The sequence below is a fragment of the Panthera tigris genome, chromosome A1 (genome assembly GCF_018350195.1).
Source record: "Panthera tigris isolate Pti1 chromosome A1, P.tigris_Pti1_mat1.1, whole genome shotgun sequence".
Classification (NCBI taxonomy): Eukaryota; Metazoa; Chordata; class Mammalia; order Carnivora; family Felidae; genus Panthera; species Panthera tigris.
In genome coordinates, this window is record NC_056660.1 from 215,402,315 (window position 1) to 215,424,934 (window position 22,620).

Sequence of the window (22,620 nt, forward strand, 5' to 3'; positions counted from 1 at the left end):
GATATACCCCATCTTATTACACTTTTTGCTTGTCTTTCCTCATTTAATTTTTTTTTTAATATTTTTTAATGTCTATTTATTTCTTTTGAGAGAGAGAGTGTGTGTGTACGTGTGCAGGAGCAGGGAAAGGGCAGAGAGAGACAGGGAGAGACACAATCACAAGCAGGATCTGCACAAAACAGCTCAGAGCCTGACATGGGCCTGGATCTCAGAACCCTGAGATCATGACCTGAACTGAAAGCAAGACTCTTGCTTAACCAACTGTCCTCCCAGAGACCTCATCTCTCCCCATTTAAAAATGTTTTGTTTGTTTTTTCGTTTGTTTGTTTAATTCCAGTGTCTACATCATCACTGGTTCTCTGTAGGTAAATTACTTTACCCCTTTGATTTTCTGATAATAATTTAGAGGTCGCACAGCAAACATTCCTTCAAGGCAATTCTTACTTGTTTGCTGGTTTGTTTCTTACAGCCATTTATTATTAATGTTTGCGGCATAAGAAGTAGTAAAATCATTAACATTTTGTTTCTTGGGGTACTTGGGTGGCAAAGTCAGTTAAGCGTCTGACTTCAGCTCAGGTCATGATTTCATGGTTCATGAGATCGAACCCCTCATGATTTCATGGTTCATGAGATCGAGCCCCACATTGGGCTCTCTGCTATCAGCACAGAGCCCACTTTGGATCCTCTGTCTCCTTCTTTCTCTGCTGCTCCCCTGCTCACTCTCTCTCTCTCTCTCTCTCTCAAAAATCAATAAACATTAATTTTTTTTCCTCATAAAACAGTATTGGCCACATTCAATGCATTTTTATTTGCAATGTCCTCACAGCAACAGAGCAGATTTTCTAGCCCAAGAGCCAGTTTCAAACAGGGTTTAACTTCATGCTCTACTTTCTGCCTATTTCTCTGAAACAAGTACAAAATCCATCACCACTTGAGAATGTCAATAAATAATTGGCTTATATTGAAAATCAAAATTTCAAAAAGGGTTGTTAAAAATGATAAAAGGTTGTTACAGTAATAATTTTTGGAATAGACAGATTGCAAAAATGGATAATTACTTTGATAATACATTTCACTTTTAATGTGAAAGAAGGAAATATACATACTAATGATAATTTGAAAAAATAATACAAAAGAGATATGGTCTAACTGATTAAAATATTGTGGCTAATAAATATAAATAAACACAAGAAGGACTAATGAATTAATACAATAAATTTATAGAAGAAATTAGTGATATGTGTAATTTCTGAAAATTAGACAGTAAGTATGAAAATGCTTATTATTATTACATATGTTACTATGATGCTATTGGATCATCTGGTAACGTGCAGCTTTAATTTAAAGTAGTTAAATTAGAAGTTAACCTTAAAATTCTATTCTTTTTTCTTTTATTTTCCTTTTTTTTTAATTTTTATTTTTATTTATTTATTTTTTATTTTTTTTTTTGAGAAAGAGAGGGTGAGCAGAGGAGGGACAGAGGGAGAGTGTCACCCAGAATGGAGTGGACAACATGGAGCTCGATCTCACACCATGAGATTATGATCCGGACCAAAATCAAGAGTTGGATGTTTGAGCCACCGAGGTACCCTTAGAATTGTTTTGTTTGTTTGTTTGTTTGTTTGTTTTGGCAGGATTCACACCTAGTGCAGAACCCAACACAGGGCTTGAACTCATAACTCCGAGATTAAGACCTGAGCTGAAATCAAGTATCAGATGCTTAACCAACTGAGCCACCCAGGCACCTCACGAATTGTATTCTTAATGTAAAACTTAGGTAGACAGTTTCCATGGAAGTTTCCTATAAAATCTATAACAGATTGTTTCAAAACAGAATAGCGTTGTTTCTTTATTCCATATGTAAACTGTAGATGTATAAGTAACATTTATTTAGAGTTTAATGAAATCCAGCACCAAAATATTGAAATAGCAAAATGGTATTATTTAAATTCTAGTTGAAATAAAGATGTAACTAAATCAATGTCATAATTTACAAATGTCTTTGTTGCATTTACATTTCAGTGAGCATAGAGTTGCCAGATATCAACGTGTGTTTCATATGAATGCATTAAATGTTCCCCCTTATATAAATTAAAAAGAAAATAATATAGAAAAACATTACTGGTAGCATTAAATTAAAACACTAGTTGAATATTTAAGGATATAATAAGGCATTAATATGTAAAATGAGATAAATTATGTTAACATGAAAAGAACAGTTGCTATGCAAGCATACTATAGAATATTTATATACCATAAGAACCAGTGGAAAAAAAGATTAATTATTTATAATACTATAAAGCTATAATGGGTTCAAAAATATAATGGACTATAATACTGTAATCAGTTATTGTGAAATTAAATGTCAGCAAAAACCATTAGATTGTAGCTTAATTTTCCTAGGTGATAATTCAAACACAAATTACCATTTTGCATATTAAACCTACATAAATAACACTGTAGTTATTGCTCTGAAAAATTATATGTTACTACTGAATAGATTCAATAGTAAATTACCTACTTATTATTACTGCACAAAACTAATCTACCATACAAATACTCAACTCTATGAACATAGAAGTTGAAAGCCAAAAAAGTACTTTTAAAGTCAACCTTGAGTGCATTTTCCAAATGTGGAATATATATGATTATAACATATGATATCACTTACTTATTTACTGTGAGAACCTGATTTGTACTTTTGTCTCTTTATGAAATAAAGGAAAAGATACACTCACTGCCTTGAAACTCTGCATTGAGACTTCTCTCAGCCTCTTGTTTAACAACTTCTTGTCCTGGTTTCCTTTGTTTCTTTTTCAAGAAGAAAAAACAATGGGAAAAGAAACACAGCAAATACTATCCAAGAAAAACTGCAAATGATGTGAATGCCCAGCAGTCGACTAAAACAAGGAAAATATCCACATGGCTAGCAAATATAACTGTTCATTGTAATCATTAGTAACTGGAAAAGGAAATTAAGGTTGTACATATACATAATTTGTATGTGTTAAATATATATGTATGTGTACGCATATAAGTGAATGAGTATCAACCTTTAATAATTAAACTAGTAGATTTTTTTTTTCATTTTTTAAATGAAACATGGAATTTGAACTCACAACCGTGATATCAACAGTCACATGCTCTACCAACTGAGCAGCAAGCCAGGAACCCCTAGAATTTTAAAATGAAAAAAAAAAACCCTAAGGAAAGTAATATATTTATTTGCATTATATATTATTATAAATATTTGAGAAAGTAATCTCCCCATGCCTGTTGAAATTAAATATATAGACCAACTGACCTAATAACTCTCTATTGAAACTCTTTTTTTAAAACTCTTCTTTATAGAAATATCAATACAATAAAATAAATGCATATATTGTAAAAATAATATACATATATATTAGCTTGTTAGGGCTGCCAAAACAAAGTACCACAGACTGGATAGCTTAAAAAATTTCGATGTATTTTCTCACCAGTTTGGAGTGTATAAGGTTGAGATAAAAGCAAAGGCATGGTTGGGGCACCTGGGTGGCTCGGTCGGTTGAGCATCTGACTTTGGCTCAGGTCATGATCTCACAGTTCGTGGGTTCGAGCCCTGCATCAGGCTCTGTGCTGACAGCTCAGAGCCTGGAGCTTGCTTTGGATTCTGTGTCTCCCTCTCTCTCTGCCCCTCCCCTGCTCATGCTCTGTCTCTCTCTGTCTCAAAAATAAATAAAACATTAAAAAATTTTTTAATAAAAATATATATATAAAAAAAAGCATAAGCATGGTTGGATGGTTGGTTTCTTCTGAGTCCTCTTTCCTTGGCTTGTAGTTGTCCATCTTTTCCTTGCATCTTCATATGATTTTCCCCGTGCATGCCTACATCCTAATCTCTTCTTCTAAGGACCCCTGCCATAGTGTATTAATTACTAAATTAAAAAGCCAACTCCAGAGGTGCCTGTGTGGCTCAATCGGTTGGTCATCCAAATCTTGATGTGGGCTCAGGTCAGGATCCCAGGGATATATAATTATATATATTATATATATAATTTTTTATATATTTATTATATATAATAAATATTATATATATATATAATATATACATACATATATATATATATATATATATATATATCCAAATACAGGAAAATTCTGAGTGACTGTGGTTTGGAACTTCATCATATACATTTTGGAAGACACAATTCTGTCTATAACAACATGAATGCTTACTATACTGTTATTTTTAGTAGTAAAACTAATGTAATATTCTTCATTGCCATCGGTAGAGATTCATTGGGTAAAATGATAGCTCGTCTATACTACAAAATACTATGCAAAATTAAAAATATGAATATTATTCATCCACATTAACCTGTTTAGATATTTAGGATGTATTGTCAGGAATAAAATGTAATGAAATAATTTTCCTAGGGGGAAACGTTTCTTTATTTTGCTTGTTAGAAGAATTATGTTTTTTTTAATGTATTAAGTATATTTAAATGACAAAAACATACATCTTTTCCCATTAGTTTATTTTTTTCTTAAGTTTCATGAAAAAGAAAAGGAACCAACTTCTTAACGATTTAATTAACTTACCTTTCTAACAAGAATAACTAAAATGCTCCAGTGGGCATGTCAGGTAACAAAAACAACAAAAAAAGACTATTGTTTTGACTATACAAATGATTTGACATTTTAATAATACTTCTGATAAACACGGCAGTAAAGCAAAAAATACTTTAAAAGTTTTTAGGAATTTATTACTTTTAGGTTGCAAACTAAATCTCAAATTTAGTGTAGGATTTACCATATTTACTCATGATTGTTTTGGTTTATATTAACTTTGTAGACAAATTTACAAGTTATTTTATCTCAGATGCTAAACTAATACACCATTTCCATAAGAAAAAAATGGTAATAAACATCAAATTCCTCAAGAAATTAGTGTATAGAAATAAAACAAAAACAATGTATAAAACTTAGTTGTAAAATTTAAAATTAATGTACATTTTTAATTAAAATTTTAGAAAACAAAATAATTGAACATTATTTTATCTGTTTGATTTTCTGATTCTTTTGGGATGTGAATATGTATAATTCATACTCTATATAGTTAAATTAATGATTCACTTTAATATTTAAAGTGAAGCTCTCCTTGCCAAATGAAAAAAAAAAAATTAAATGCTATTTTAGGAGTATTTCCCAAAGATGTCTCTGTCATGATTGACTGACTGATTAGCTGTAATTACTCAATGACTAAGAGTAGGAGCAAATTTCTCTTAATTTGTATGAAAATGCTCCATTTCCTTTCCACAGCATGTTGGAACATGACTGCTCAAATGTTAATACCGTTATCACACTTCTTAAACCTGTAATCATAATGTCAACCAAAACTTTATAAACTGAAATTCTGAGGTTTGAAACCATGAGTGCCCTTACACAGTTTAAGGACCTTTGGGAATAGGGGTTGATTTTGGGGGGGAGGGGATGTCTCACTAACCAACACAAAGAAGACACTTCTGACTGCTGTTTGCAATTTTACCAAAGTGTTCTGCCAAGGTAAATAGAAATCAGAATAAATTTATAATAGTATTACTTTTGAAACAAACTGAGTTGAAATTGCACAGCAAAACACAGTAGTTCTGAAATCTTGGAAAACATAATTAAAAATAAACTTGTGGCTGGTGATGTAGGGTATATTTTTGGAAAGGAAATGTTTATTAAATGATTAAAAAATGTTGATTCCTTCATTTCAATGAAACTGTATCCAAATATAGCTCATTTATTTTTATCCAAATATTTAAAAGTTTAGGGATATAACAAATCATATTACATAATCATGCTTTCTATATATTCAAAAGATAAAGAGGAAAGGATGGGAAACATACTTCCTAAAGAATCGTATCTTTTTGTGTATATTAGTAATACTTGTATTTTGGCATTTTTAAAGGCTATAATTTTCATGAAACTATACTGGTAAACTTTCAGCAAAACCTATGTTTTTAACATAAAGCTAGAAAAAAAAATACACAAGGATAATATAGTTGTCACAAACTGTAAACCTAGGTCTGTGTCTTAATCATATCCTAGATGTAATTTATTCTTTATGGTCAAATAGATAATGTAACCCTACAAAATTCCTGCTATTACAACAATTAATCTAAAAAGAACTAAAGAAATACAGAGGATTTTTACCAAATACAACTTGCCTCGAATTACTTATAGTAATTTTATTATACAAAGATACGGTCCAGAGATAGAAATTGATAAAAGAATGAGAACGATAATTATGAAAGCAGAAGAAAATATAAGGGAATTAAAGTTGACAAAACTTGGATCTAGCAAAGTCTTTATCGACTTGTTGAAAAAACAAAAAAGATCTATTTGAATTAGATGGCTGGAAAGTCTCATTCGGAAGCAGTCAGAGCATGAGAACTTCAGCCATTTCAGGAGGGTGAGATTTGATTCTAAGGAGATGGTGAAATCACCAGGCCCAAGAAATGAAGAATATTCTGTCCCTCAGCAACCTGCCTGACTTTGTCTACAAAAATCAATAGACTCAGTCTTAAATTCTCTAATCAGAAGATAGGAGAAAAAATAAAAAGTTTAAGAACACTGAATACTAGAGTATCCCCCCCGCAAAAGTAACACATCTACTCATGTCCTCACCTTATAGAGTGTCCACCATTCGATAAGCACTGTCCATGCTGCAAAGGACAATGATAGCCAGGTAGCTGAGGAAAGTAGGAAAGCCTCTACCACAAAAGGCAAAGAAAACCAGTGGCAGCAACAACAAAAAAGGATTGAAGAAACCTCAGTAAATGCCTGGAGAAAACAATCTAAATCAAGACAAAATAAACCTAAAAAGAAGTCTGGGTATGCTTTAAGATAAGGCAAGTTGTTCACAAGAGAGAAGAAATTGCAATACTAAGTTTAAAAGCATTAACATATAACCTTTAGAGAACAAAGGAGGTTAATCGCTGGCAGTAGAAACTGAAAAAAGAAGAAAACAAGATAATATAGCTGAAAGCCGAAACTGGAAAAAAAAAACAAAATGATTGGAAAAATTTCTAGATTGTAGGCAAAAATATCAAAAGAGGACATTATTATGATATTGTGAAGTTTTAGTACGTAAAACAATAAAACACAGTACTCAGATCTCACACATAAATGAAATTTTGATACATGATGGATATGGCATTTCAAATGAGTAACGTTGAGACAATACATAGCACACCTGGTATTTATTTTTCAAAATATAAACCTTTTATATATATTAAAATTATAAATATAAAAAATATTTGCAAGGGGCGCCTGGGTGGCTCAGTCGGTGAAGCGTCCGACTTCAGCTCAGGTCCCGATCTCATGGTTTGAGTTCAAGCCCCGCATTAAGCTCTGTGCTGACAGCTCGGAGCCCGGAGCCTGCTTCAGATTCTGTGTCTCCTTCTCTCTCTGCCCCTCCCCCGCTTGTGCTCTGTCTCTCTCTCTCTGTCTCTCAAAAATAAATAAATGTAAAAAAAAAAAATTACAAAAATATTTGCAAGAAAATATAAGACTATTATGTAGGGAATACTTTTATGACATTAGGCCTGACAGATTTCTTTAAAAAGAAGCAAACTTCAGAGGCAGCTGGGTGGCTTAGTCGCTCGAGTGTCTGACTCTTGATTTCATATCAGGTCTGATACCAGGGTTATGGGACTGAACCACGTGTTGAGCTCTGTACTGATCATGAGGCCTGCTCAAGATTTTCTCTCTCTTTCTCCCCATCCCCCTTGCTCATGCTGTCTTAAAATAAATACACACATACATACATACATACATACATAATAAAAAGAAGCAAACTTCAAAATCTTGTAAAAATCTTTTATAGTCTTGTTCTGAACAATTTATTTGAAAAGATTAAAAATGCATACACACACCACAGTAAAGGAAATAATTATATATTAAAATTTAAAATAAAAGAAGTTATTTTCAGTGATTTTTTTAAAAATTTTTTTTAACGTTTATTTATTTTTGAGACAGAAAGAGAGCATGAACGGGGGAGGGTCAGAAAGAGGGAGACACAGAATTTGAAACAGGCTCCAGGCTCTGAGCTGTCAGCACAGAGCCTGACATGGGGCTCAAACTCACCGACCGCGAGATCGTGACCTGAGCCGAAGTCGTTCGCTCAACCGACTGAGCCACCCAGGCGCCCCAACAGTGATTTTTTTTTTACAGTTTTATTTATTTATTCTGAGAGACAGAGAGTTGGAGTTGGGTAGGGGCAGAGAGTGAGGGAAACAGAATCCCAAGCAGTCTCCACACTGTCAGTGCAGAGCCTTGACAAGGGGCTCAATCTCATGAACCAAACCATGAGGTCATGACCTAAGCTGAAATCAACAGTCGGACACTGACTACCCAGGCACCCCCAGTGAGATTTCAAATTAGAAGAAAATTTTATCATATGCAATATGTGTGAAAGTTAACATTTTGTAGCACAGAGTTTTGACGAAGATACTTAATGTAGAATCTTGTATACTTTTAAGGGATATGAATTATACCTATCACCATTTAATAAAGCAATTTAGCAATATTGACTAAAGTTGACAATAAATATTCTACAGCACAGCTATTCCAGTCATTGTTATAAAACTCCAAAGATAGGGGCACCTTGGTGGCTCCGTCGGTTAAGCACTGACTTGGGCTCAGGTCATGATCTCTCGATTCGTGAATTCAAGCCCTGCGTCAGGCTCTGTGCTGACAGCTCGGAGCCTGGAGCCTGCTTCAGATTCTGTGTCTCCCTCTCTCTCTCTGCCCCTCCCCACTTACACTCTGTCTCTCAAAAGTGAATAAAGGTTACAATTAAAAAAAAAAAGATAGATCTATTCTGTTGGCAAACTTGAGGTATTTCACATCCATATAATAATAACAGGAAATATTAGTCGAGGTTCCAACATGAGGCAGGTGACAACTTAAATTACAATAATTCAGGAAAGTTTTAATAAAAGTACTATTCACAAAGTGTGGGGAGGTGTAGGTGGAGGAAAGGGATAAGTAAGTCACATGTACTTAGTTGTAACTGGAGGGAACAGGGGGAGTAGCAGTTATCAAAAACCAAAAAGCAAACACATAAAGAAGGAAGCCTTGAGATCAGCAATCATCTTTGATTGAAAATCAAAGGTAGTAAGGGTTAAAATTGGTGAAAAAGGAAATAATGAATTTAAAGCATATTTTGCATAATTCCCACTTCATGAATTTTGAATTTGTCTTCTTCAACCACCCAATCCCAATTGCATTTATAGTCTTCTACCACCTAGACAGGTGTTTTGTTTGTTCCTGGAGAGGTGACCCAAAAAATCATTATGCAGGGTATGATTCTTCAGTAGCTTTCTTTTTATTATGCTGCCAGAATTTTTCATTAGTAGAACTATTAACCATAAAATCCTCAGTGACTCCCTTCAATTCCAAATATGATTATTTTTCCCTAAATTATGTAGCTGCAATCCTGTTTCTTCCTGATAATCCAGATCAATCACAATAGTCAATAAAGTCAGCTCCTTTTCTGCCTGTTGGTTCCGGGGCATAGGAATTCTAAAATGACTAGGGGAATAACCTAGCTTCCAACTTGTCAAAACTACGGCCATCTTTCCTATTGAAGCCTTTTTCCAATGGGGGCTAAAATCTCCAAACCAATGGAGTTAAAGATTGTGGGAATCAGCAAAAATTGTTTCCTGTGGGATTGTTAAATGTACCTATATGCTAGGACACTCTCACTCTCCTCACTACCTTGGTTTCTTAATTTGTGTATTCAGACTGTAAGAAACACTAAATTTTACCTTATGATTTAAGCCATATTACTGGATGGCACTTCGGTTTCTCAGCATATTGTCTTCCAGAGTAATATCATAAATGAGGTCTCAATAAGCTTATCAACCATCAACTCAAGTGGCTTCTGGGTGGTGACCAGTGAATTCTATAGGAGGGAATCCATTGCTATATATATTGATGTAAAAAATATGCCCATAGATTACTGGTAATGCTGTGTAGGATACCCTGTTAATAGAAATGACATTCTGGAAACTTATTGTAGCTGGTGCTGGCAGCAACACTGCATATGTTTATCTAAATGCAAAAAATGAACTGTCCTCCCCTTTGATGGGAGGGTTTCAATACAATCAGCCTGAAAACTCGTGGACTCCAAAGAATAATGTCATTAGGGGCTCAGTGTGCGCTCCTGAATATTAGAATTTTAGGCATCGAGCAGTACTTTAACCAGAACAGCTTTGGTTTGAGAAAGACCATGGGTTATTAAGACTGTTAATAACTTAATTTCTTAACATCATAGCTGTTTATAAGCCTTTAAAGGCATTATTAGAGTGTCGAGGTAAAGAGGTTGACTGTCATCCACAGGACAGACCACCTTGCCCCTTATCACTGAGAATTTCTACTACCTTAGATGCTCACTGTTTGCCTTCACTTTCAATTCAAGTGTTTTTACACTCAGTGCCTATTCTAGGAAGCCATCTTTGTTACCAGTTGTCCGACGTTACTATTTTTAAGTTCTTGACCAGCTTTCAACTGGTTCTGGCATATCATGGAGGTTCATGTGTTAACCTTGGCTGCATATCTTCCTCCTGTGTTGAATGAAGACATTCGAAGGTTGACAGACAGCTAGTAAACTAATTTAATCAGTATAATTTGTAAACTGGTCCCTGAAAGGCCATCTAGATTGGTAGGTGGCGGGTTTAATAAGCAAGAGAACTTATCCATGAGGCTTGTTATGAGCAGCTTCAATATGAGTAGATCTCTGCACCCACCCACCAGAATTTGAGAAGTTTCTGTAGAGGTCTTGACTGGGTTCTGTCATGTATACTGTCCAGATGGTCTCAACAACACCTTTCTCTCTCAAGACTGAACCCTTGAAAATGGCTTCAACTGTGAGAACAGGGTAAAACGTACATTCAAGGGGAAGGGTTAGGAGCCTCCAATGGCCTGGGTCCACCTTTCACTTAAGTAAAGGTTCTGCCTATCCGTCCTAGACTTTCTCCTTCTGTACATATCAAGCAGCACCTTCATAGACTGCCTATCTCAAACATTTCTGGAGACTCGTCTCTGATGGACCACTGCTATTTGGCTTCTGAGATTCCATTTTTCTCACTGAGATCTGGGAATCCATAAATGACATGTATTGTTCTCCAAGAATCTTCATCCCTCCCCCCATCCTGCTAATTTTTAAATGTCTTTTTGAAAGTAGAGCCTCTAACTCCTCTGTGGGTGGTACCTGCACATAATAGATCTGCTAATATTCCTAGATAGGAATGAGGTGGGGGGCAAAATCAGAGTAAAGAAAGAAGTTAAAATATTAACATTACTTGAATTTTTAGAGTCTGACTCTCTCTGGGTCTCTGGGTCTTCTATTCATAAATTTCCACGGGTAACAGTACAGAGAAAAACTGTTTATTTTTTGGCTATTCTCAATCAAAATGTAAATATCCCTGAAATATACTATATGGGTTCCTGAAACGTGGTTCAAGGACCACAAAAATTATTTAAAGCACTTATTAGAACAGGAGGGTCCTGGACCTTTCCCAGGGACAATTGAATCAAATTCCCTAGGAAAGATGTCTGATAATCTTCATTTTCACAAAAAATTTTAGATGATAGTGATATATACCAAAATGTGACATGCATTCGTAAAGAGACAGCACAGGCAGAGTTCAGAATTGCATTAACTATCTATCCAAAACTGATTCTCCTGGTTCATCAGGGGAAGGAAGATTGGAAAAAGAGAAGGAAGATGTCATATTATTTGTATAACTTCCTTTTCCATGGGTCATAAGTAATTTCCAGATGCTTACACTACTAACCCTTTTTTCCCTCTTATACCATATTTCCTCAATTTTAATCTCTAACCAGCATAGTGGTTGGAAGACACTTGTTAAGTTCTCTCTCAATATGGACATAGAACCCCTTTAAAAATGGCATTTGACAGCTAATTTAAAGTGAGGCTGACTTTAACCTCTACTACAAAGCTGTAATCATCAAGACAGCATGGTATTGGCACAAAAACAGACACATAGACCAATGGAATAGAATAGAAATTCCAGAATTGGACCCACAAAAGTATGGCCAACTCATCTTGGACAAAGCAGGAAAGAATATCCAATGGAAAAAAGACGGTCTCTTTAACAAATGGTGCTGGGAGAACTGGACAGCAACATGCAGAAGGTTGAAACTAGACCACTTTCTCACACCATTCACAAAAATAAACTCAAAATGGATAAAGGACCTGAATGTGAGACAGGAAACCATCAAAACCCTAGAGGAGAAAGCAGGAAAAAAACCTCTCTGACCTCAGCCGCAGCAATCTCTTACTCGACACATCCCCAAAGGCAAGGGAATTAAAAGCAAAAGTAAACTATTGGGACCTCATCAAGATAAAAAGCTTCTGCACAGCAAAGGAAACAACCAACAAAACTAAAAGGTAACCAATGGAATGGGAAAAGATATTTGCAAATGACATATCAGACAAAGGGCTAGTATCCAAAATCTATAAAGGACTCACCAAACTCCACACCCAAAAAACAAATAATCCAGTGAAGAAATGGGCAGAAGACATGAATAGACGCTTCTCTAAAGAAGACAACCAGATGGCCAACAGGCACATGAAAAGATGCTCAACGTCACTTCTCATCAGGGAAATACAAATCAAAACCACACTGAGATATCACCTCACGCCAGTCAGAGTGGCTAAAATGAACAAATCAGGAGACTATGGATGCTGGGGAGGATGTAGAGAAACGGGAACCCTCTTGCACTGTTGGTGGGAATGCAAATTGGTGCAGCCGCTCTGGAAAACAGTGTGGAGGTTCCTCAAAAAATTAAAAATAGATCTACCCTCTGACCCAGCAATAGCGCTGCTAGGAATTTACCCAAGGGATACAGGAGTGTTAATGCATAGGTGCACTTGTACCCCAATGTTTATAGCAGCACTTTCAACAATAGCCAAATTATGGAAAGAGCCTAAATGTCCATCAACTGATGAATGGATAAAGAAATTGTGGTTTATAGACACAATGGAATACTATTTGCTAATGATAAAGAATGAAATATGGCCTTTTGTAGCAATGTGGATGGAACTGGAGAGTGTTATGCTAAGTGAAATAAGTCATACAGAGAAAGACAGATACCATATGTTTTCACTCTTATGGGGATCCTGAGAAACTTAACAGAAGACCATGGGGGAGGGGAAGGAAAAAAAATTAGAGAGGGAAGGAACTAAACCATAAGAGACTCTTAAAAACTGAGAATAAATTGAGGGTTAATGGGTGGGTGGGAGGGAGGGAAGGGTGGGTGATAGGCATTGAGGAGGGCACCTGTTGGGATGAGCACTGGGTGTTGTACGGAAACCAATTTGACAATAAATTTCATAATAAAAAATATAAAAAAAAAATAAAGTGAGGCTAGACCCAAAAGAACTGCCTATTGGAATAGGAGTGTTATGTGTCAGATATAGGATGAAATCGGGGGGTAGAGGTTGAGATTGAGCTCACTCTGGCTATGGCAGGATATAGCAGTGCTGGGACATATCCTCAGCACTCAACTTCTGTTAACTGCTTCCTACTACAAATGCCTGCCTGTCTGCCTGAGCGTTTGCACCAGAAGTGATAGGGAATTGATGACTCAGAAAGCAACCCTCAACCAATGACGGTGGAATTCATGGATAAATAAACAAGCTTCCTCACCCAATAGATAATCACTGGGGAACATTCCATAGGGTCTTTCAAGGGTGTCCTGTGGGTAGATGTCCAGTGGGCTCCAGAAGTTACTTGCTTTTAACCTACTAGATTTCAACTTGCTGTTCTCCCCTAGCTTACTACCTCCCTCCCTTAAGCATTCTTCCTGCAATCTCCTTAGAATGGACTTCCACTCAAATCTTTGTCTTTTTCCAGGGTAGCACAATTTAAGACAAGGAAATACTAACTTTATGAGATTCGTTATTTTTTCTTTTTTGGAAAGGATTTGGGGAGTTTATGTTTACTATTAGCATTTAAAGCAGTTTAGCCTTTTCCCACCAAATTTAGGATTACAGATTTCTGGCTCAACAGAAGTTTGAGAGGAATCGAGTCAGCATGGGTGAGAATTCGTTGATGAGGTCGGAGGTATGGCAGAAATCATGGCAAGTGAAGGAGCTGATTTGAAGGATTAATTTAGAATTAGGGTTTAAGTTAGATTTAATCTGGGGAAGCTTTATTCCCATGTTTTTCCTGGGTAACACTCAATTCCAGAACTCTATTACTATATATTCACAGATAATGAGAAGTTAAGTCACTAAAATTTTATGTCTGGTAAATTTGGTGTTCCAATTTAAAATTAGCAAGCATTTTTTAAATAAAACAAAACTCAAGGAATACAGCAACCATGAATTTTTGAAAAAAAGATTAACATTGGATCTTGAATATTTAAACCTTGTCAACTTAATGGGGGAACAAAAAAAAAATTGGTAATTAAAACCTCATGACAATTCATCACTGGTGAATATTACAGCTAGTCCTGTATATAACAAAGACTAAGCACATTTAAAGAGCAAAATTGAAATAACTGAAACTTGAGCAGTGAAAAAGTAGGGGATAGATGGAGTGGGGAGAGTGTAAATATGCTGACTTCAGGTTTTTTCCCTGAAATCCAAAAGTGGTGTATAAAAAACAGAATTGTAATTATTAGAAAAATAAATGAAAGGCAGTGCCTACTTTTTCTCATATTAATCATTGTAACTATCATGTTATAAATTATAACTATCATATTTTTATGCATTATGACTATCATAAAGGAACATTTATTTGGGTTGCTTTAGTTTTATCTCAGCTTCTTTCAAATTCAGTACATTTTAGCATATTTTGTTAATCATAGCTTAAATAGTAGGTACTCAGGTTTAAACTCGTGTCATTCTATTTTTACAGATAGATCTGGAATCTTTTGCCAAAATAAAGAAAATTAATTCTGTGTGGTAGTATTTCTGGGCCTTTTTCCTTGCTTCTGTTTTATGATTTGTTTTTCCCTTTTGTATGTCTACATTACTCAATTTCTTGCAAATGAGTGGGTATCCTTTTAAAAACCCACAGCACAGGGTTGCCTGGGTGGCTCAGTCGGTTAAGTGTCCAACTTCAGCTCAGGTCATGATCTTACAGTCTGTGGGTTCAAGCCCAGTGTCAGGCTCTTTGCTGGTAGCTCAGAGCCTCAAACCTGCTTCTGATTCTGTGTGTGTCTCTCTCTCTGCCACCCCCCCACTTGTCCTCTTTCTCTCTCTCTTTCTCAAAAATAAATAAACATTAAAAAAGTTAAAAAAAATAAAAACACACAGCATCATTGCTGCTTTGAATATTTGTGAAAATCAACAAGAAGCTTTAATGTGTAACTCTGTGGACATTTTTTACCAGAGAGTAAGATAATGTTACAAATGGTGTTTGTTTCTCTATTTTCTGCTGTCATAAAGTCATCTGAAATGCACATGAATTTATAGACTCAATCGCACATTAATTTATTTTCCTGACACTCTCTAGTTGTTCAAAATCATGTGTCATATTTTAGCTGCAGTGTTTTATTAATATGCTTTTATCTACTTTCAGTCATTCACGCGTTTACTGGAAATTTGTGACCCGGACAATCACTCTCTGTTTTAATTGTTTAATGTGTGTTTCACCGTCTGGACGTAGCCACCATTGATTTATTATTCATTTATTTTTAAGGGTTTTTTTTAATTAAAGTATAATAGCTACTGTTTATTTAATTGGACCTTATGTAGAAGAGATCACCATCTGTAACTAGAAACAGAATTCTGTCCCTTTCATTACAACTGGATAATCTTCATTTGTGGACTTTACAAAGTTGTGTCCAACATTGTTAAAAGTCTCATCTACTCCACAGAATGAGTGAAAAGTCTGTCTCTACTGTGGAAATGCTAACACTCCTCCCCTCTGCCACCAATCACCTAACTTCCTACCTCTGGAAGAAGAACGCATCTCAGATATACTCACCTCCCACCATAACCCACTCAGTGTAGCCACGTAACACTCTCCTCAGCTCACTGTCTCCATCGTGCATAGTGCCCGCCTTAATTCCTGCTGTCCATTACCCAACCCCCTAACACTCACCCTTAAAATCTACCATCTACTTTTATTTTCCAGACATATTTCTTATCCCCTGGCAGTACATTTGCTTTCTCACAGGTGAGTTTATACACAGCCCCTCCCGAGCTCTGTCAAGAAGGCTTCAGCCAAGAGGTAGTGCTTTATGGTTCTTCGATGATTCTTTATAAGTGTAGCATTCACTTACCTTGCATTTAGGGTGCCTTTGTGACCCTCGGTTAACTAGACACATCCAAATGAATCAATTCCAAGTTGTTCATAGAGTAAAGTATAGGTTAGCTCCGGTGATCTAAGCTAAGAAGGCAATACTTTCCTTTTGTTACTTTTATACTTATTACATTGGCATGGACCACTATTTAAATGCCAGGATTTTTGCCCCCTCCTCCAGCAAATGTTGTGTTGTGGACCAGAAAGCCAATTAATAATTACTCAAAAAGTTTCAAAAACATTTGTATATGCTAATGGTTTCCACAAATGAAGAAGTTTTAATACGATGTTTAAGAAGAAGGTGTTAAAGAAGAAGATGTTAAGAAGAAGGTTTAATACGATGTATATATATCTATATATAGATATATACATATACATATATTTTACAGATGCAATGTATATTAACTATCTTTATTGCTAATGCTCAAGGGCAGATTAATTATATCTTTTGTGTTTTATAATTGTGCTTGCACTCTGACCTCATAATGTCTTCCGTTACTTAATTAAATACCGCTTTTAGTAAATTCTATCACCTGGAAATATATTTTCCTACAGTTGCTCTATTTATGAGGCAATTTTATTTCCCATAAGTGTTATAGTAATAGAGTTCACCTCATTGAAATTTAAACTATTAATTTTATTCTGAGACAAAGTAATTATTTTCCCCATAAGTTGTGAACCATCATCATAAATCGCACTGCAATTAGAATGTATACCTTTTACTCCAGTAAGAATTTCTGTTGATAGATGGAGACTCTGAGTATGTGTTTGTTGATACTTTGCACTTTGAACCAATTTTGATTAAATTTTTACGGAACTTTTTGCACCACACAATCGCTGGAAGCCTACTGCAGTGTTTCATGTTTCAATTAATTTCATAAACCTGTAAAATATGAGTGAAGAAGGAAAGCTCATATTTTTTATTAGATTTTGAGTCATGTATAAGAATAATTTTTGAAGGTGGCCTATTCAGGGGAAAAAATGGGAAAATATATTAAAAAGTTATTTCTTTTTTCTGAAAAATAATAAAGACAATTATAATTAAACCTTTCACATTATTTCACTTTGGTCTTAGAAAGTGGCCTTACTCTTCTAAAACAAAATATTCTTTGTCATGGAAAGGTTAAGTCTTAAATTATGGATAAAGGATAAATTAGGTATTAGTTATCTACTGGTACAAAGCAAACTGCCCCCACAATTAGTGGATTAAAACCACAAGTGTGTATTTTTGCACCGAGATCCTGAAGATTGGGAATCCAGGGATAGCTGAGCTGTAACTTTCAACTCAGAGTCAATGTAAGATTGCAGTCAAAGCTTCAGCTGGAACTGGATCGTCTAAAGGCACACTTACCCCTTGTCTGGTGGTCGCTACCGGCCAGTGGTCAGTGCCTCAGTTTCCTACCATCTGGTTTTTCCTTACATAAGACTACCCCTAGTGTTCTAAGGAGATAGCAATTGCTCTCCCCAAAAGTGAGTGAGGAAAGAGAAGTGGAGAGAGAGAGAGAGAGATAGAGAGAGAGGGGAATAAGATGGAAATTTTAGTGTTTGTAACCTAATCTGAGAAGTGTCTTATCATCAGTTTTAAAATATATTATGTGTGTGTGCACACACACACACACACACACACACACACAGTGAAGTTATATTAGGGCATAGAGAGCAGACACTTAACACAGACGAAGCAAAGATATGGGAGCAACACATGGCAACACGCCATTTGGCCTCCATTTTGCTCTGTTTGTATAATGAAATTATTTTATTGGTCACCCCTGGGCTAGATACAGTAACAGAATATGCGCTCTGTTTGAATGTGACATTTGTCATCCACGGATTAATTTATTAAATCGTCTCAGCTGGTGAAGCAAGCCTTCTTTCTTCAGTAGTTTTTATTTTGTTTCATTTTTTAAAAATTTTTTAACGTTTATTTATTACTGAGAGAGAGAGAGAGAGCATAAGCAGGGGAAGGGCAGAGAGAGGGAGAGACACAGAATCCAAAGCAGGCTCCAGGCTCCGAGCTGTCAGCACAGAGCCCGACGCGGGGCTCGAACTCACGGACCGCGAGATCATGACCTGAGCCGAAGTCGGCCGCTCAACCGACTGAGCCACCCAGGCGCCCCTCATTTTTAATATTTTTCATTGTGGGTAAGATGTATATGGCATATAATTTTAACTATTTTTAGTACCATTCGGTGATATTAATTATATTCACAGTATTGTGAAACCATTATCAGTTTCTATTTAAAAAACTTTTTCATTATCCTTAGCGGAAATACTGTAACCTTTAAGCAACCTCTCCCCCGTTTGTTGTTCCCTCACTCCCTGGCAAATGGTGATCTGCTTTCTGTCTCAACTTGCCATTCTAAATGTTCCATGCAGTATACATTCCATATAATTTTGTCCTTTTGTGTCTAATTTATTTTACTTAGCATACAAGATTTTTGAGTTTCATCCATGTTACATCTGAACTTCATATTTTTTATTGCTGAACGATATTTCATTGCATGAATATTATACCACATATTCTTCATTCATTCATTCATTCATTCATCTGATGAAAAGTCTATCTTCGTTTCATTGTATTGTCTTTGGTTAAGGATCGGTTGGCTCTGTTTAAGCAGGTCTATTTTGGGGGACTTCCTGTGATCTGTTTTGATCTGTTCTATGGATCTGTTCTGTCTATTGCTAATACTGTGGCAGTATTCTCGCACAGAGAGTCTTCACACCAAGGTTTTTCTCTCCAGGAAGCAACTTTATTCCTGCTGGCCCCACTCAGTTGGGTTTGTACCCAGAGAACTGAGCCCCAAATGCCACCTGGAATGTTTTTTTATGTATTTTCTACTTCTTTGTCTCCCACGTATGGTAACACACAAAGATGCAGTCTGATTAAGTGGTCTCATGTTACAAGGTCGTGAGGGATGTTGTCTCCTAGGAGTATAGCTAGGTTGCTTTGAGGTTTTCTCTTTTTTTTTTTTCTTTTCTTTTCTTAGGGAGGGGACCCCACCACAATACCACAATGTTTTGATTGCTGTAGCTTACTACAGCTTGAAGTTGGATAGTGTTACTTACCACAGCTTGAAGTTGGATAGTGTTAGTCCTCCAACTTTTGTTCTTTTCCTTCAGTATTGTGTTGGCTATTCTGGATTTCTTGCTCTTGATATAAACTTTTATTTTTCAACATCTACAAAATAATTTGCTGGAATTTTGATGGGGATTGCATCAAATCCATAGATCAATAGATCAATTTGACAATATTGAATTTTCCTACTCATGGGCATAGAACACTTTGCCTAAATTAATTCTTCTTCGGTTCTTTTCATCATAATTTTGTAGTTTTTCTCATATACATCTTATGCATATTTTGTTAGATTAATTCCTAAGCACCTCATTATGGGGTGCACATGGCATTGTGTTGCTTAATTTCTAATTTCACTTGTTCATTGCGGGCACAGAGAGAAACAAATGACTTTTTATATTAACTGTGTTTCTTGCAACCTTCTCAAGTCTTTCCAAGTATTTGTCTTGCTCTGGGTGCGAAGAGAGCCCTCTAAGATTCCCCTTATAAACATATTCTTTCAGATGTCTTAATGTCTTAAATTCTTCCCAGCTTTTGCTCCCAGGTATAAGCAGTCTATCGCATGTTTCGGTTGTAATCTTTTGCCAAATGAGTCTGAAGTTGGTTAGGTTGGCTTGCAGTGTCGAAGAGCAATGATCACTTCTTTTTTGGCCTGAATTCTGAATTGGAGGAAACAGATGTATTAACATTTTTGGTCACTCTTACAAATGTCCCCCAAGTAGGTTATAACAGATATACAAAATAATTTGCAAACTGCCTCTGCTGTAATCCCTCCAGAACCTGGGACCAGAGCCCCACTCTCTGGGAATGTGCTCTTCCCACTTTATGAGTGTTGCCACATGCAGGATGGGCAGGGCAAGGGAAAGTCAAAACTCTGCAAAGTCTTTCCACAATTTTGAAGTTGCCCTTTTGCTTGATTCAGTCTTTCCTTGGTTGCTGTAAACCTTTGGCTGTTTTCCAGATTTCTGACTGAGTTGATTCTGACAGCTTCTGCATGTTTTCCAATGTTTCTGTTGGGGTGGAATGAGAGCTTGGAGGTAACAACTATACTGTTTTGCTGGAGACACTCATACTATTATTTTGCCATATGTTTCCAGTTGCACAGACTGATCTTGATATAACGTTGAAAGGGACTATGCAAGGGTGTGAATACCACGAGGAAGGGAAGATCGGGGACCAACGCGGAAGCTGTCTATAACAAGTTAACTTTCATTTTTTTGTGTGAGTTTGAGAGGGATAGAGAGAAATAAAATCGAGATAAGCCAATTAATAATTTTAGGACATTATTTGTCTCATTCTGGATTTCAGGATCTTGGCTCACAAAATTAGAAATAAGTCATTCAGTTCAGATATATGCATACATGCAAGCTTGCATATGTATGGGTGCACTTGGTAAAAATATAGAGAACAACTTTTAATTAAAAAATGTACAAAGACGGCTTCCTCAGTCAACATCTCAGCAGGAAACGTGACATATTGAAAGCATTAACAAAAAGCAGATATTGAAATAACCTTTTTACAAAGTTTGGATAGGGTCCGGCAAACAAAGACGACTAAACACTGAGTTAAACGCAACAGCAGGGTGACGATGCCACACCCAGTGTGAGGTGAAAAATGACAGGATTTTGTGATGAGAAATTGGAGGTTTCCGGAGCCAGGAGTGACAACAATTTGAGAGGGCCGATGGCTTTTGGAAAAGGATACAGCCACTGACAAACCACAGCACAGCAGACAAATGAGACAATAATGTCTCCAAATCACCACCTTGCAGTCTTCGGACCTTCAGGCTGCACTTTCCATTAGCCAAAGCTAAGCGAAAGTCAGGGAAAATGAGCCAGGTTGACGTTATACATAAAGTTCAGCTTTCCGGGACATAGTTCAAACTGGAGGATGATAGGTTTGAGCGGGTAAATGGAGAATATCTCGCATAATTCGCCTTTCATACATACAGTACAACACAATATAGTTTTACTAAGATGAGATCATGAAAAACGAGTGAAAGGAGAGTAGAATGAGTGAAAAGAAACCAGGTGAGGGCTACATGGGAAAAAAAATATGGCTTAAATGCTTGTGAGCTAAAGGTAGGTAATTTATCTGCTTCTTCCAGCCAATGCAAAGATCAAATTTTGGTCAGTTAAATGAGTGATGGTATCATAAACGAACGGAGAATTTCCCGAAGTGTAGGAGTGCTATTCCCAGTACGGTGGCCAAGGAGACCTTCCTACTGTTGGTCCTCACGCGGAAAACTGCAATTTATGGAACACAGCAAACTTACAGAAAAAAGACATAGAAAAGTTTAACAAAGCTATATTTTATAGTATCACATAATCATTGCTGCCAAAAGTGCTTCAGTACTACCATTCTAAGCACACTGAAAGAAAGGACTTTCTATTTGCAACCTCAGCTGTTCTGATGTGATCCAGGGATAGATTATGTAGAATGGATAAACTGCATACCCCAAAGGTTATATCAAAAAGGTTATAATTTGAGCAGAGCACCAAGGAATTGGCACTTATATTTCCTGATGGGTATTTGGAGTGTGGCTAAACTACATTGCAGGTTACATTAAAGGCCATATGATATTTCTTGTAAACCCTCTAGGCACCTATGTTCCCTATTATTCTTTTTCATGAACCCTCTTCCTTTGCCCAGCTCTTAAAATTTAGTGCGGTCCTGGGATTTCATTCTGCCCATTTCTCTTTTCTATGTATGCATGCCATATATGAACAATATCATTCATTTTCATATTTCCAAAGTTCTATGTGGTGATGATCCCCAAATGTTTACCCCCTGCCCTAATTTTCCTCGTGAGCTTTAAACCCCAAAGTTCTGCTTCCTGACTGGATATCTCCATTTGGACCTTTCAGGGTTATTTTAAATTCAAAACGGATCTAGAATTCTGCACAAGTCGTGTTCCTTGGATTGCTCTCAAATGATCAATCTTGAAACCCGTATCATTATTTTCCAGCCTACTAAGGTCATACTTAACAGAATTCTCATAATAGACCCATACTGCTTTACAGTAAGCACAGCTAAGATTATGGTTACTGACTGTGAGACACCATGAGACAAATAGGTCTTTGGTTCCTCAGAGATATACTGGCTACCAGTCTAAAAAGTTTTGTTTGTTTGTTTGTTTTCTTTATTGGTCTGAATGGTCCTAGGAGTTCTGAGGATCTTGATAGTCTTGTGCAGCTTTATTTCCTTCTCTCTCATATATGTTTTTTT